Below are 13,808 nucleotides of genomic sequence, written 5' to 3'. Positions count from 1 at the left end.
TGGCTGTGGTTTGGTAACAGCTTCCCTCAATTGGGGGTCTGTTTACTGGAGGTGGACTCTTCATGCTCTCTCTCACCAGCGTTGGGGATGTTGGCTAAGCTATCCCCCACATTGAGTCCTGGTAGTCTCTCACATCCCAAGTCTCTAGGCATTGCTGGAGGGGTCCCCCTAGTTCCCACCCCCAGAAGTTGCATATTTCCATTCATTCTCCTAGCCCTCTGGATTTCTCTTCTGTTTTCCCCAAACCCCACACCCGACCCTGTTCTCCTTTTCTCTTCCTCCTCCCCTCTTCCATCCAGGTCCTCCCCTCCCTCTGCCTCACCTGGTAATTTTGTTCTGTAAGGTGTAAGGAGGAACCTCAGGGTCGTTTTAATTTCCATTTCCCTGATGACTAAGGACGTTGAACATTTCTTTAAGAGCTTCTTGGTCATTCAAGATTCCTCTATTGAAAATTCTCTGTTCAGTTCTGTATTCCATTTTTAATTTGGTTATTTTGGATATTTGAAGGTTAACATCTTGAGTTCTTTATAGATTTTGGATATTAGGCCTCTATCCAATGTAAGGTTAGTAAGGATTTTTTTTCCCCACTCTGTAAGATACCGATTTGTCACCAGGTGGTGCAGCAGACATCATTACTATAAAGACGAAGCAAAGCTTTTCTTTCTTTCAAATGTATTTTCATTTAATGGGACAGACATAACAAAATCATGTGCTTTGGTGTCAACAGAAAAGTATGGGATATAGTCTTAGCTCAGTAGGGAAAGGAACAAGCCAATAATAGCAACAACAGCAAAACCTACCACCATTACCACTGCCACGCCACCACCGCAACCACTACCAACAACAACATAAACAATATCTGATTTATATTTGGGAGATGAAGGAGTGAGGGCCGATGAGTGCTGACTTGGAGGAGACTGTCTTGTAAACGTGAGTGAGAACTGTAGGACATGACTAGCCTAAGAAAGAAAAGGAAAATATGATTTCAAATAAGGAGATCATGTCTGTCTGTGCCTAGTAAGTCTGATCTGTTAAAGATTCACATTAACTTCGAAGTATGACTTCACTGTCCATAGGAGATAGTTTGGGGATGCTTGGCTTATACAAGAGAGTCACTATCATTTTGAAATGATGGAACAAATGGATACGTTGTGTTGAACAGAATTAAAAATTATTCTCATGAATATGCAAAGAATATTAATCCCTGGACATACAGGGAGACTGACTAGAAAACAAGGGTCTGAAATAAAGGGATTAGATTATTTCTCGTGATGATTGTAATACTAGAAAACTCTGTTCTGAAAGCTTTATATGCTAACAGTTTCATAAGAAATAAAACTGAAGGCTGGTGAGATGGTTCAGTGGTTAAGAGCACTGACTGCTCTTCCAGAGGTCCTGAGTTCAATTCCCAGGAACCATGCGGTAGCTTACTACCATCTATAAGGGCATCTGAGGCCTCTTCAGGCCTGCAGGGGTACATGCAGCAGAGCCCTCACACCTTAAATAAATTAAATTTAAAAAGAATAAGAAAAAGAAATAAAATTGAAAACTTAGTATCACATTATCCCTTTATGGCTTTTATCACAAAGCACTATTCAGTGAACAGCTCATAAAAAAAAAAACAACTCAGATCTAGTAACTGGCTATCCCAAACTGGGTTAAAATACTGTTAATTTTATACTTAGGTTTGACCTTGCCCTTGTTTGCCTTTTGTTTTTATGACCCAGGGAGTACATGTACTGAGTATTTTGTCTCCATAGTAGTGCTATTGGAAAGTAGTGATTTCAAAAAGATAAACACTGTGAGAAGACATTGAGGTCATCAGTGATGAGTTCTTCAAACATAAAGGTGGTTGGTAGTTCCTGGGGAGAATAGTTACACAGAGAATACATCTTTCTAACCTTGCTTCTTGACTTGCAGTGTGCTTCTTCCTCTCACAGCCATCCTCCTACTCTGTGTCACCAGCAAAGCTGTAAATAAAATGGTGGATACAATTAACCAGTATCAGATATTTTGTTATGCTAATTAAAAGTCGATTGATACAGGTTACCTTATTAGAATGAAGGAAATTGATCTAGTGGTTTCTTGAATCTAATCTGAGTAGTTGGTCTTGAATTAACTGTAGTATGAAATAAGGTACGGCCGTCAGTGAGGTCAAGTTTGTCATTTCCACCAAAAAACAAAACAAAACAAAACAAAACACCATATTGTTGTTCTAATTAGTCTCCATTTGCAGTGACTGGAACTGAATGGATGTAGTCTCATGTTTCAGAAGAATCAGGAAGCTCAATCAGAATAGAATTCTTCCTCAGGCTAATACTGAGGTTGATTATCATTGGAATGCCTATTAAACATTATACTCTACAGAGTGCAAAAGAAATGTAATCATATATATATATATATATATATATATATATATATATATATATATCAAACTACTATATCAAATGGCTCAGTGGCAAAATATTTGCCCCAGCAAATCAAATACTATTCAAGACATGTGAAAAACAGTAAATGCATGCAAGTTTTATAAAAATTCAGAGAATATTCTTTTTAACACAGGAGGAATGAGGACTAGAGACAGAGAGAGAGGAATAGAGAAAGATAGGGAAGATGGAGCACTGACTAGAAATTATAATCCTAAGGCCAGTTTTTATTGTCTTTCTATTTGAACTTAATCAGCAGACAGTCAATTTCAGAATTTCTAAAAGGGACTTAAGGGTGGTGGCATGTTTTGATGTTTTCTGTTTCCATGTCTTTTTATACACTCAAACCTTGTTGGATGACCCACATTATTATAACCTTCTATTGAGCAGAGAAGTGAATTTCAGATCTCATAAAGGAGGCATGCTGCCTCACATTATTCTAGATAAGATGGTGTGTGTGTGTGTGTGTGTGTGTGTGTGTGTGTGTGTTTTCCTAGGGAGCTTAGGGCTGTGTCTGCATCTCAGCCAAACACAAATTCTGTAAGTAAACCGGCAGGCTATTCTGACACTCCATCCTGTTTATAATACTCCATCTAATTGCTCAGCAGATAGAAGCCAGTTCTATTGTACACATCTTCAAAGCACAATGAAATGAATACAGAGAATTACAATAATACCCGACATAATAGTCATCCCAGGACAGGCACTGCCATGTAAAAATATTAAGTAACTGAGCTATGATTATGTTAAGGTGGTAAGCCATTTCATTGCTAGAAGCAATTACTGCATGCAATACATAAAATCTGTGGCTAGAAATGAAAAATGTAAGTTGAATACCTGAAGTGTATGAATATGTCTATGTGTGGAATCGGCACTGTATTTGTTCTTCAAAGAGCAGTGGAACCAGAGGTGTTTAAATTATGAATCACACAAAAGGCATCACTTACCTACATGCATTACTTTGAATTTTCAATAACAAATGCATTATACAAAGCGAGATAATGGTGAAACTTTTCTAGGTGTGGGACGCAGAATGAGTTTTATTTTACAATAAAATTTCAAGGTAAATGAATATTGTTTTAATTAAAAACAGTAACATCGTTAATAAAGTTCGCACAGACGCTTGTTGCTTTCGAGTTAATTCATAACATGAAATGTAACTTTTTGTATTATGTTTGCCTCGATATAGCCTGTTATATGAAAATAATCATAAGTTGACCATGCCAGAATTTATGCATTTTTCCTTTCCATTTATAATAACAAATGGTTTGGCATGGGAGATAGTTCAGTCAGGAAAGTGCCTGCAAGCACCAAAATGAACATCCGAAATCCATTCTCAGAATCCTTGTAAATTAATGGGGCCCATTGGAGCACACTATTAATCAAGCTGCTAAGGAGATGATCAGAAGTGGATATTGAGGACTTTTCTTCCTAGACACCATAATTTATTGAAAAGAGCCCTACCAATTTGAAACCCTCTCACAAAAGAAAAAACAAAACAGAATGAAACAAGATAACCAAACCTTATGTGTAATAGCCCGGAGCTGGAAACCAACCAGATGTCCCAGGACAGAAGAATGGATACAGAAAATGTGGCTCATTTACACAATGGAATACTACTCAGCTATTAAAACAAGGACATCCTGTATTTTGGAGGCAAATAGATGGAAGTAGAAATACCATCCTGAGTGTGGTGACACAGACCCAAAACGACAACATGGTATGTACTTACTTATTAGTGGATATTAGTTAAAAAGTACAAAATACCTAGGACACAACCCTCAGTTTATAAGAAATGTAACAAGCAGAAAGGCCCACTATAACGATGCTTCAATCCCACTTAGGAGGGGGAAGAAAATAATCATGGGAGGCAGAGGGAGAGAGGGATCTTGAAGGAACTGGGAGGGGAAAAGCAAAACAGGATCAGGTACCAGGAGAGGGGGTGGGGCATGGGAGAGAAGCCTAGAAGACCAGGAGAATGAATGGAAATAAATCAGTCTTGGGAGGCAGGCACTCAAGAAAGCACCAGAGACCAGGGAGGTGAGAGACTATCAGAACTTTATGGGCATGACCTTAGCCAAAATGAGCAAAATTGGGGAGTGGAAACTTGAAGAGTCCACCCACAGTAGACCTCAAGTGGAGGGACTGGATTACTAACCCAGCTTCAAAATCTCTGACCCAGAATTGCTCCTGTCTAAAAATATGTCAGAGACAAAAATGGAGAAGAGACTCAAAGAAAGAAGGTCCAATGTCCAGCCTAACTTGGAATCCATCTCACATGGAAAGGGGGCACCAAGGTCTGACACTATTACTGATGCCATGTTGGGCTTACAGACAGGATCCTAGTATGGCTGCCCTCTGAGAGGCCTTACCAGCAGCTGACTAAGACACATGTAGATACTTACACCCAAGCAATAGACTGATGTCAGGGATCCCTATTATTGAATTTGGGGAAGCTTAAGGGTAGGGCAACCCCTTATGAAGACCAGCAGTTGCAACTAACTTAGACCCCAGGAAGCTCCCCGAGACTGAGCCACCAACCAGGAGGCTGGTCTGGAGCATCTGGAGCATATATAGCAGAGGTCTGTCTTGTTTGGTCTCAATGGGAGAAAATCCATTTAATCCTTGAGACTGTTCAGGCCCCAGAGGAGGGGGAAGTCTTTTGGGGAGTGAGCATTCTCTTGGTGGCAATGTAGAGGAGAAATGAGATGAGGAACTGTGGGACCAAGGACTGGGAGACAGGACAATGATCAGAATGTAAATCTAAAATAAATTTAAAAATTGACAATGTCATGATCCTGAAGTTAACTTGAGTTGTTTCTGTACACCAGCGTTTTAACTTTTCACAGTGTAGTGTTCTACAAGCATGGTTATATTATCTTCTCACCAACCAGGTTTTGAGAACACTTGTTTAGAGTTTTAATATATTAAAAATAAAGCTGTTGCTTTAAAAAATACAAATTAAAACCAACAACAACAAAAATACAAAACAAAACAGCAATAACAAAAAACTAATACAGTGCTGAGGTTTAACGAAGTTTATTGTTCACCGCCACAAGTGTGTAAGCTCAAGTACATGGAAACCTGCATTACACACACACACACACACACACACACGCACACACACACACACACACAAACATTCATACATGCACTCACATAAAACCTCACACATACAGAGAGACACCGGCACAGAAAAGACATACCCATACCAAGGGGTGGCAGGACAAATGAGAAAAGAGAGAGAGAGAGAGAGAGAGAGAGAGAGAGAGAGAGAGAGAGAGAGAGAGGGAGGAGGGAGGGAGGAGGAGGGAGGGAGGAGGAGAGAGAGAGAGCGCCAATGCTGTGTACTGACTTAAGCTTGTGTCTTGTTTAGTGTACAACCCAGGACCATCTACTCAGGACTGGCAACACTTACATGGGCTGGGTTCTCTGGGATGAATCAGTCAGAGAATCCTCCATAGTTTTAACTACAAACCAGACTGATGGATGCTTACCCTACATTGAGCCTGGAACCTCCCTTGCACAAAGGTGGCAAGCACTTAACCAGAGCAGTCAGTCGTCCTTCACACTTGTGGAATTCAATTTGTTTCCTCTGTAATCTGACTTTCTGGAACTCACAGTTCACCAGCTATGCAAAGCTTCGTATGTGACCACTGTCAAGACTTTGTTCACATGAACCAGGGGCTCTTGAACCTATGTTCACAATAAGGCCTCCATTTTCCATTGGTCTCAGATTCTATAGTTTCCAAACCATCAAATACTTAAAAATGAAACACAGTTTAATGAGAAGGGAAATCCTAGAGTCATATGAAAATGGAACACGCAGCGTCAAGGGAAGTTTCTCCTTTTAGTAAAACTAAACATCCACAAGGCACAGCTTGCTTACCCTCTTCCTGTAGGAGACTGCTGGTGAATGTCCAATGAGACAGTAGTTCATGACCTCCTCATTTATTCTAAATGGGCCCATGTAGCACTTTTCAAAAACAGTATTAAAATTATATTGCATGTTATTTCCTTCAAATTTACTTTAATTATCATCATCATCATCATCATCATCTTCTTCTTCTTCTTCTTCTTCTTCTCTTCTTCTTCTTCTTCTTCTTCTTCTTCTTCTTCTTCTTCTTCTTCTTCTTCTTCTTCTTCTCTTTTCCTCTTCCTCCTCCTCCTCTTCCTCCTCCTGCTCCTCCTTCTTCTTTCTCCTTTTTCTTCTAATAATAGTATTACTGTATTACAATGTAAAATAATATAATATTGCTTTATAATAAAAATTTGTACCAATATATTTATGAGTGCTTGTTCTAAAGGAACCACCCTTGAAATTCTTGCAGAAAACTAAAGTACTTGTGAAACTTTTGTTTCTAGAATATAATGTTTGTTACTTTATTTGTTTTGAATTTTTCACAAACCACACACTTTTTCTTGCTGTTCTTTACATTTTACTTTTAAAAGACATACATATTGTTATTGTTTGTTTGTTTGTTTAGATACAGGGTCTTCAGGAACTTACTCTGTAGACCAAGCTGGCCTAGAATGCACAGAGATCTGCTCTCCCAAGTGCTGGGATTAAAGATGTGTGCCATTATATTCAGCCAAGATACATACATTTTGAGCAGTTAATTCCTGAATCCCCACTAAGGACCTATGCTGTTACACATACCATCCTATGCCAAAGTTGAGAAGCTAACATTCTTAGCTTCATGTTCCATGCAGTGGGATTTTGCTATCTTCATGAACTCTGTGTGTGTGTGTGTGTGTGTGTGTGTGTATTATACAAGAATGGTAATTCATTCTGTTTGAATACTTATATACTTTGGATTTGGAGGTATTGATCTAAATACTGGGACATCATGCTTGGGGTTCCTTTAGGACAAACTTTTCACAAAACGCCTGAAATCTACTCCTTCCAATTGTTATTTCCTTCATGAACAAGGTAATGGACAAGAATCATCTTCCTTGAATCTATTGTTATCATTTTAGGATGTTCTTTCTCTGACAACTTTGGTGGGGACGCATAGAGAAAACATAGAGTTTTAGTTTTGTTTATTTTTAGAGAAATCTAGGGCTATTCCAAATAGAGTAAATTTAAGAAATTACAAAATTGAAATTTTTGCTTTAGATAATTATCTTACATAACCATAAAGAGACATACAGGATTGTGAAGAGGCACTTCAACCTTTCCTGCTAAGCTTACTAAGATTTCTTAACAGTGGATAACACTAAGTTGAGAACTTTTTCAACTGTTTTTATTTTTTATCTATGTGTTGCTTATTCCTTAATTTTGTGCAATTCTTCATAAAAACACATAAATCCTTATGAAATATGCCTTTGCTAAAATAACGAATACATTATGACAGTTCATATCTAATTGTTTTTGCCATTCCCCTCACTGTGATTGTAAGACACTGTAAAGGTTAACTTTTAATTATTCTGTTTCTCTCAACTCTAGCAAGAGTCCTTATGGAAATGAAAATGGTCAAATCCACACTTATGTTGTCTTAATAGTTTGTGATAAAACAAATCAACCTTCTACCTTCTCATTGCTACTATTTTCTACAATAAATAATTTCTGGCATATTTAAAATATGACAAAATGCGAGAAGTCTAAATCTCTATAAATAAAATTTATTAGGTTTTAGTCTCTATAAGGAATGCTTTGATTCACATTTCATGGAAATTAATACACATTAAAGGTTGTCATAATAGTGAAATGTCATTTCTTGGTACAGTAAACAGCTGTCTAAGCATCAATATCTATAAATCCCCTCTTCTTGCTGATTTTCCTAGTTCTTCATGGCTCTGATGATCTGATATACAATGAGGTCACAATCCATGTTCGCTGCTCTGGGCCTGACTCCTATGATGTTCATGGACTTGACATTATAAGCATGTGTTAACACTGAGTCTTAGTTTAATTTAATTCAGTTTTCAGTAGAAACGTACACAGTTTTTTAGAAAAGATCAGATCCCATATGAGTAATTAATGAGAAATATTAGTATTTATACATGCATTCACATTTAAATAAAAATTGAGAAATATGTATGTGCATACAATTGCAGAGAGATTAAAAACTTTGCGTGTGATTATTTATTTTTGTCCAGCCTTACCTCCACTTATAAAATCATCAAAAGTTCCCTTTGTACTTATTTCACTTTCTTCAGAGGGAAGTAGTATTTGGAAACAGCAAAGGACTCTGGTATAGTTGATCGCTCACAAGCAAAGAATTTCTAGCCTGAGGCAAATGAAGCAGACAAATACAATTTTTGTTTAATTTTCAGTTTAAATATGGGGTTTCAGAAATGGAGAAGGGAAAGCCATGCTGGTTGACTCCCAGGAATGCTGCAGTGCACTTAAGATTAAGGTCAGTAGATACACAAGCCGGATGTCCCTCCCTATTCCTGAGAAGCAGGATTAAGAAAGAACAGACAAGTCATTCATTAAGGCAAACTCTAGGACAGAAAGAAATAAGCTTGGGAGTAGTCATGTTGGGAGGAAAATAATAATGATTAATTTTTTAGGTTGCTATTTTATCATGAAAGTAAAAGAGTTGGTGGTTAGGATGAAATGATGAAAAAAGTATTATTTCACAGAGAAGACATTGGGTAGCTACTAAAAATCCAAATTATTATAAGACAATTCTAATATTTCATGACTCCATGTTTAATAATTGTAGCTTTATGTGACATACTATATTATCTTCTTTTATACTTGAAAGAAAGAATGGTCCTGTCTCAGTTCCTTACACTTTATGGAGTGACTGAAGTATTGTATTGGACTATTCTTTCTAATTTATTTCAGATATAAAAGAGTCAGTTGTTTCATTGCTTTTCTCTTACAATTTATATAGTGAATTGAGTTTATTCAAAATTACAAACAATTAGAAATGACTTCTTACTTCTTAAGGAAAGTTTACTAATGGCTCCCAATGAACAATGGCATAGAATGATGGGACCAAATATTCCTTTGACTATGTGACTAAAAAGAAGAGTATTTAAAGTTAGTGGTATTTAACATCAAATATTTCAGACTGTTAAAATGTCATTCCTTGTATTCTGTGAGACTCTAGTCTTGGTTGGTCTATAACTTGCTATGTTAAATCTTGCTTCAAACATTAAAATCATGGTACTCTACTCTCTCCTTTAAGTACAGGATAACAAGTATATATAAGGCACTACACCTGAGCCATCATTACTGTCCTACAAAATAACGGTAACAGGATTAGCATTTGACACTCATGAGTTGAGTTAGTAGCACTTGTATTAATAATTACTTGAACAGTAACATATAAGAAGCTTATAAATATACATCACATCAAACTATTGTGTGTCAGGCAGTGCTTAGATAGTATTTCATCTACTCTTTCAGGAAATGATGATCTGGGCATTATTTCTTTTTCTGTACCTAAGTAACTGAAAGAGGTTAAATAATAATACCCCCTCCAGTCACAAAAGCTGCACAGTATCTGATGTATCTATTCTGCAATTATCTGGGAACAGATCTTAGTAAGGAAGAGAAATAATATATTATAGGCACACTGCCGTACAGATGGGATAAAACAGTGTGCTATTTCAAAGCAGAGTTTTACCATCTGTAGCTCCATGACACAAGTGAATATAACGACAGATTCACGGTTTCAGTGTTGTTCTTTCCTCATGTTCTCCGTGTTCTTTTCAAAACATATTTTCCTATGCTATGCGGCAACTGAAAATAATACAAATGGTCTCTTTGAAATAAGAATAGCTCTCAATTATTTTCTATTTTTTAAAAAATACTCACCTTACTGAACTCTGTGGTAAGAAAAACGAGGTGAAACAGAAAAGGCCTGTATTTCAAACTGGTGGGGGAAGTATCAGTTCACTGTGAATGCTTGGCAATGATTTTCAAGGTAAGTGAGTAAAAGACGCTGCTTTGACAATCGAAGAGACTGAGATTCAACAAATTCGTGACTTCAGGAATACTCTGACAGCTGTATGTCACAGAGAAGACATTGTGTAGCTACTAAAAATTCAAATCACTGTAAGACAATTCTAATATTTCAGGACTCCGTATTTAATAATTTTAGTTTTTTTTTTTACAATCTCTAAGTCTCTCTAAGATCAGGAGTATAGGGTCACATTCTTATTACCAAGCTCAATGTTGTAAATCTGGAATGAGAGAGATGGTTATTAATTAAAATCAGACCATTGTCACTGTGACACATGAAAAACGATAAGTCCCTTGAATGACCGAAATAAGTGGAATCTGTTTACTGTGGTCAATACATCAACTGGATATTTCACTATTCAGACATTTGAGTTGAATTCCAAAAGACAGAGAAAAGGATTTTAGTGCTATTGATAAGGCAATCATGGTGCTTACATGGGTCTGAACAATGTCCTCTACATATATCTTGTGATTGTTTAGCTTGGGGTTTTTGGGGACCCCTAACAGTGGGATTGGAGGTATCGCTGACTCTTGTTTGAGCTTGGGGCTGTTTTCCTCCTACAGGGTTGCCCCCACAGCTTTCATATAATCATTTGTGCCTAGTCTTATCACATCTTGTTATGCCTAGTTTGGATGATATCCCTATGAGGACTATTCTTTTCTTAAGGGAAGCAGAAGAACATTAGATCTGGGATGGGATGAGTTCGGAGGAGTGAGAGAGAAAGGCTATTGTCAGGATGTATTGTATGAGAGAAGAACAAATAAAAGAAAACAGGAAATTATAGTTCTGTAAATGTATAGTAATTGGATGTTTCTGAGAATCATTTTTTAAATATATAAAATATAATGATTACATATTTCTTATTCAGTGTAGTTTAAATATTACAGTATTTCCATATACATGTTTTGCACAATATATACATATGTACATATGCATAAAATGTTATATATTTGCTGTGTGATACATAATTAAAATAATAAATATAAATATCTTAAATAAGAAATAACAATGATAAATAGCTTATAATGAAAAATGTATAGCATACATATGTACTACTTACTTAGTCATGAAAAAATTTAATTATAAAATCCCATAGCACTATACTTAAAATTCTATATTCTGGCATTTACAGTTCTCCACAGGTTTAGATTCCTGAGCTCTGCACTGCAAAGATAAAATGAAGTCTCCTGATCCTGCCTCGTACCCTATGTCTCTTTCTTTATTAATGCCATTCCTGACATCAGAATTGTTCCTTAGAAATGTCAGCCTTTCTCTCTTTCCTCTCATCTTCATAATATTCACAAGACTAAATCTGGAACCTGTTATTTAAAGACCTGGGACAAACCATAACTTCAGAAACCTTTCCTACATCTCTAGACAGAAAAATGTTTTCTCATAGCTTTCCTTATAGTTTTCTCATGACTTTCTTTGTCTCTTCCAACATGGGACATTGGAAAGTGTCCAAACTATGTACCAAGGGCTAAAGAGAGATAGCTCGTTAGTTAAGAACATCACCTGCTTCAAGAGGACCAGAGTTCAATTGCCAACATACACGTTGGCTCACAACCATCTATAACTCAAGTCTTGGCAGTTATGAATCTCTCTTTTGGCCTCGGAGGGCTCTACCAACCAAGGGGAACACAGATCAACATGCAGGCAAGCACTCATATACATATTTTTTTTATTTTTTTAGAAAAAAGTAAATAAATTCTCTGTCTTAAAATTCCAGAAATATGAGTGTTCTGAATTTCTTGGAATCCTTACAGAATTTAAGAACATGGGTATACAGATTGGTGCAAATTCAGCATAGATTTTTGGGAGAATCATAACACCAAGTGTAAGTTGGGTGACTTATATTATGTGGTGACAATGATATTAAAATATCATTGCTATTTTAAAAGGTATTGCACAGCATTAAAGATTTTTTTCTAAAGATACAAACCTGAAAACAGGATTGTTAAGACTTATGTCCGGTTTTTAAGGATGAGGAATATGAGGGAAGATATGAAGAGCAGGCTTCTTTAGGTATAATGTTTCCTCCTCAGAAGGAGCTGCTGTGTATGAATACATGGATTATCTGACTCTGCAGACAACAGATTTGGTGGCTACAGATTTGCACAGTTCTCCTGAACTCATACAGTCCAATGGCAGTTAACAACAAAAAGTAATGAGATGTTCACCGAAGATAAATGCTTCCATACACTTGTAAGAAAATTGGAAGCATGGATTTTTGTTGTTGCTGTTGTTTTTAAACTCCATGATTATATGAAAGATGGACACTGTGAAAAAATTTTAGAAGATACATTTGGAAAAGCAATTCTTACAAATTAGTCAAACAATCTATCCGCAGCTGATTTTTCAAGAGCTTATCTCACATAGCTAAATTTATTCTTTCATACATACACTTCCACTTATATGCATCTACATAGCAAGCAAAATAATTTATTCACCATAAGGAGATATTTGGAAAAATAAATGAAAAGTAAGAAAAATTCATTTTATTTCATTGGATTCAGTGTTTTCAATTCACCATCCACTGACTTGGTTGTTACTGTTTGTGTGAGGTGAAACCCCTTAGTGATAATGGGGTGAGGTGGTACAAAGATGCCCACCTCATTATGGCAAGAAAATGCCCAATAGACAGTCATCATAGTTTAGAACAAAGCTGTACTCATGAAAATAACTCATTCAGTTACCTAATACTCCAGTTAGGCCCCAGTTTCCAGTGCCCATTCAACTATGAATTCATCAGTGATCTAACACTCTCACGTGCATGAATGCATGCGTGTGCCCTTGTGCATGCACACACACGTGCGTGAACACACACACAACACACACACACAAACACTTCCAATGGAAACTTGATTTTTTTGAGGTATAAATAACACTTGACTTAATGAAGTCTTTGAGTACTGCTATATCTAGTGAAAAGAAAATGCAATCAAAACTGTTTCAAGCAATGTATGTTACTATAGACATAAAGTAGAAGACTTAAACATTCATGAACATATCAAAAGCAGGGGCTTCAATTCCAGTCAAAGTAAAGAAACAAGAAATCCAACCCACAAACACGTTGACAAGTCATTAAACTGAATCAAGAAAAGCTTTTATTATAGTTTAATGTTAAGACAGCCTTTTTATCCTTCTCTCATGTTTCATTCCTACTTAGATAAAACCAAAATGATAGGTCTCACAGGAAACATACATAATTAACAACAAACAATTTTAAATGTTTTTGATACGATCAAAATCCTTAAGCAAAAGATCTGACCACAGCATCACAACACACACACACACACACACACACACACACACAGTATTCATAAGCTTAAGAATAACATAATATTAACCCAAAATCTAGCTACATATAGAAAATAATGTACAATTTCTAAGAAGACTTTTATTCCAATATTATATGACTAAATAAAATTAAATTGAAATATTAAAATTTTAATTA

The sequence above is a fragment of the Rattus rattus genome, chromosome 7, assembly GCF_011064425.1.
Source record: "Rattus rattus isolate New Zealand chromosome 7, Rrattus_CSIRO_v1, whole genome shotgun sequence".
In the NCBI taxonomy this organism is placed as follows: Eukaryota; Metazoa; Chordata; class Mammalia; order Rodentia; family Muridae; genus Rattus; species Rattus rattus.
The sequence above is the reverse complement of the archived record's forward strand: the minus strand, read 5'-3'. Positions refer to the sequence as shown.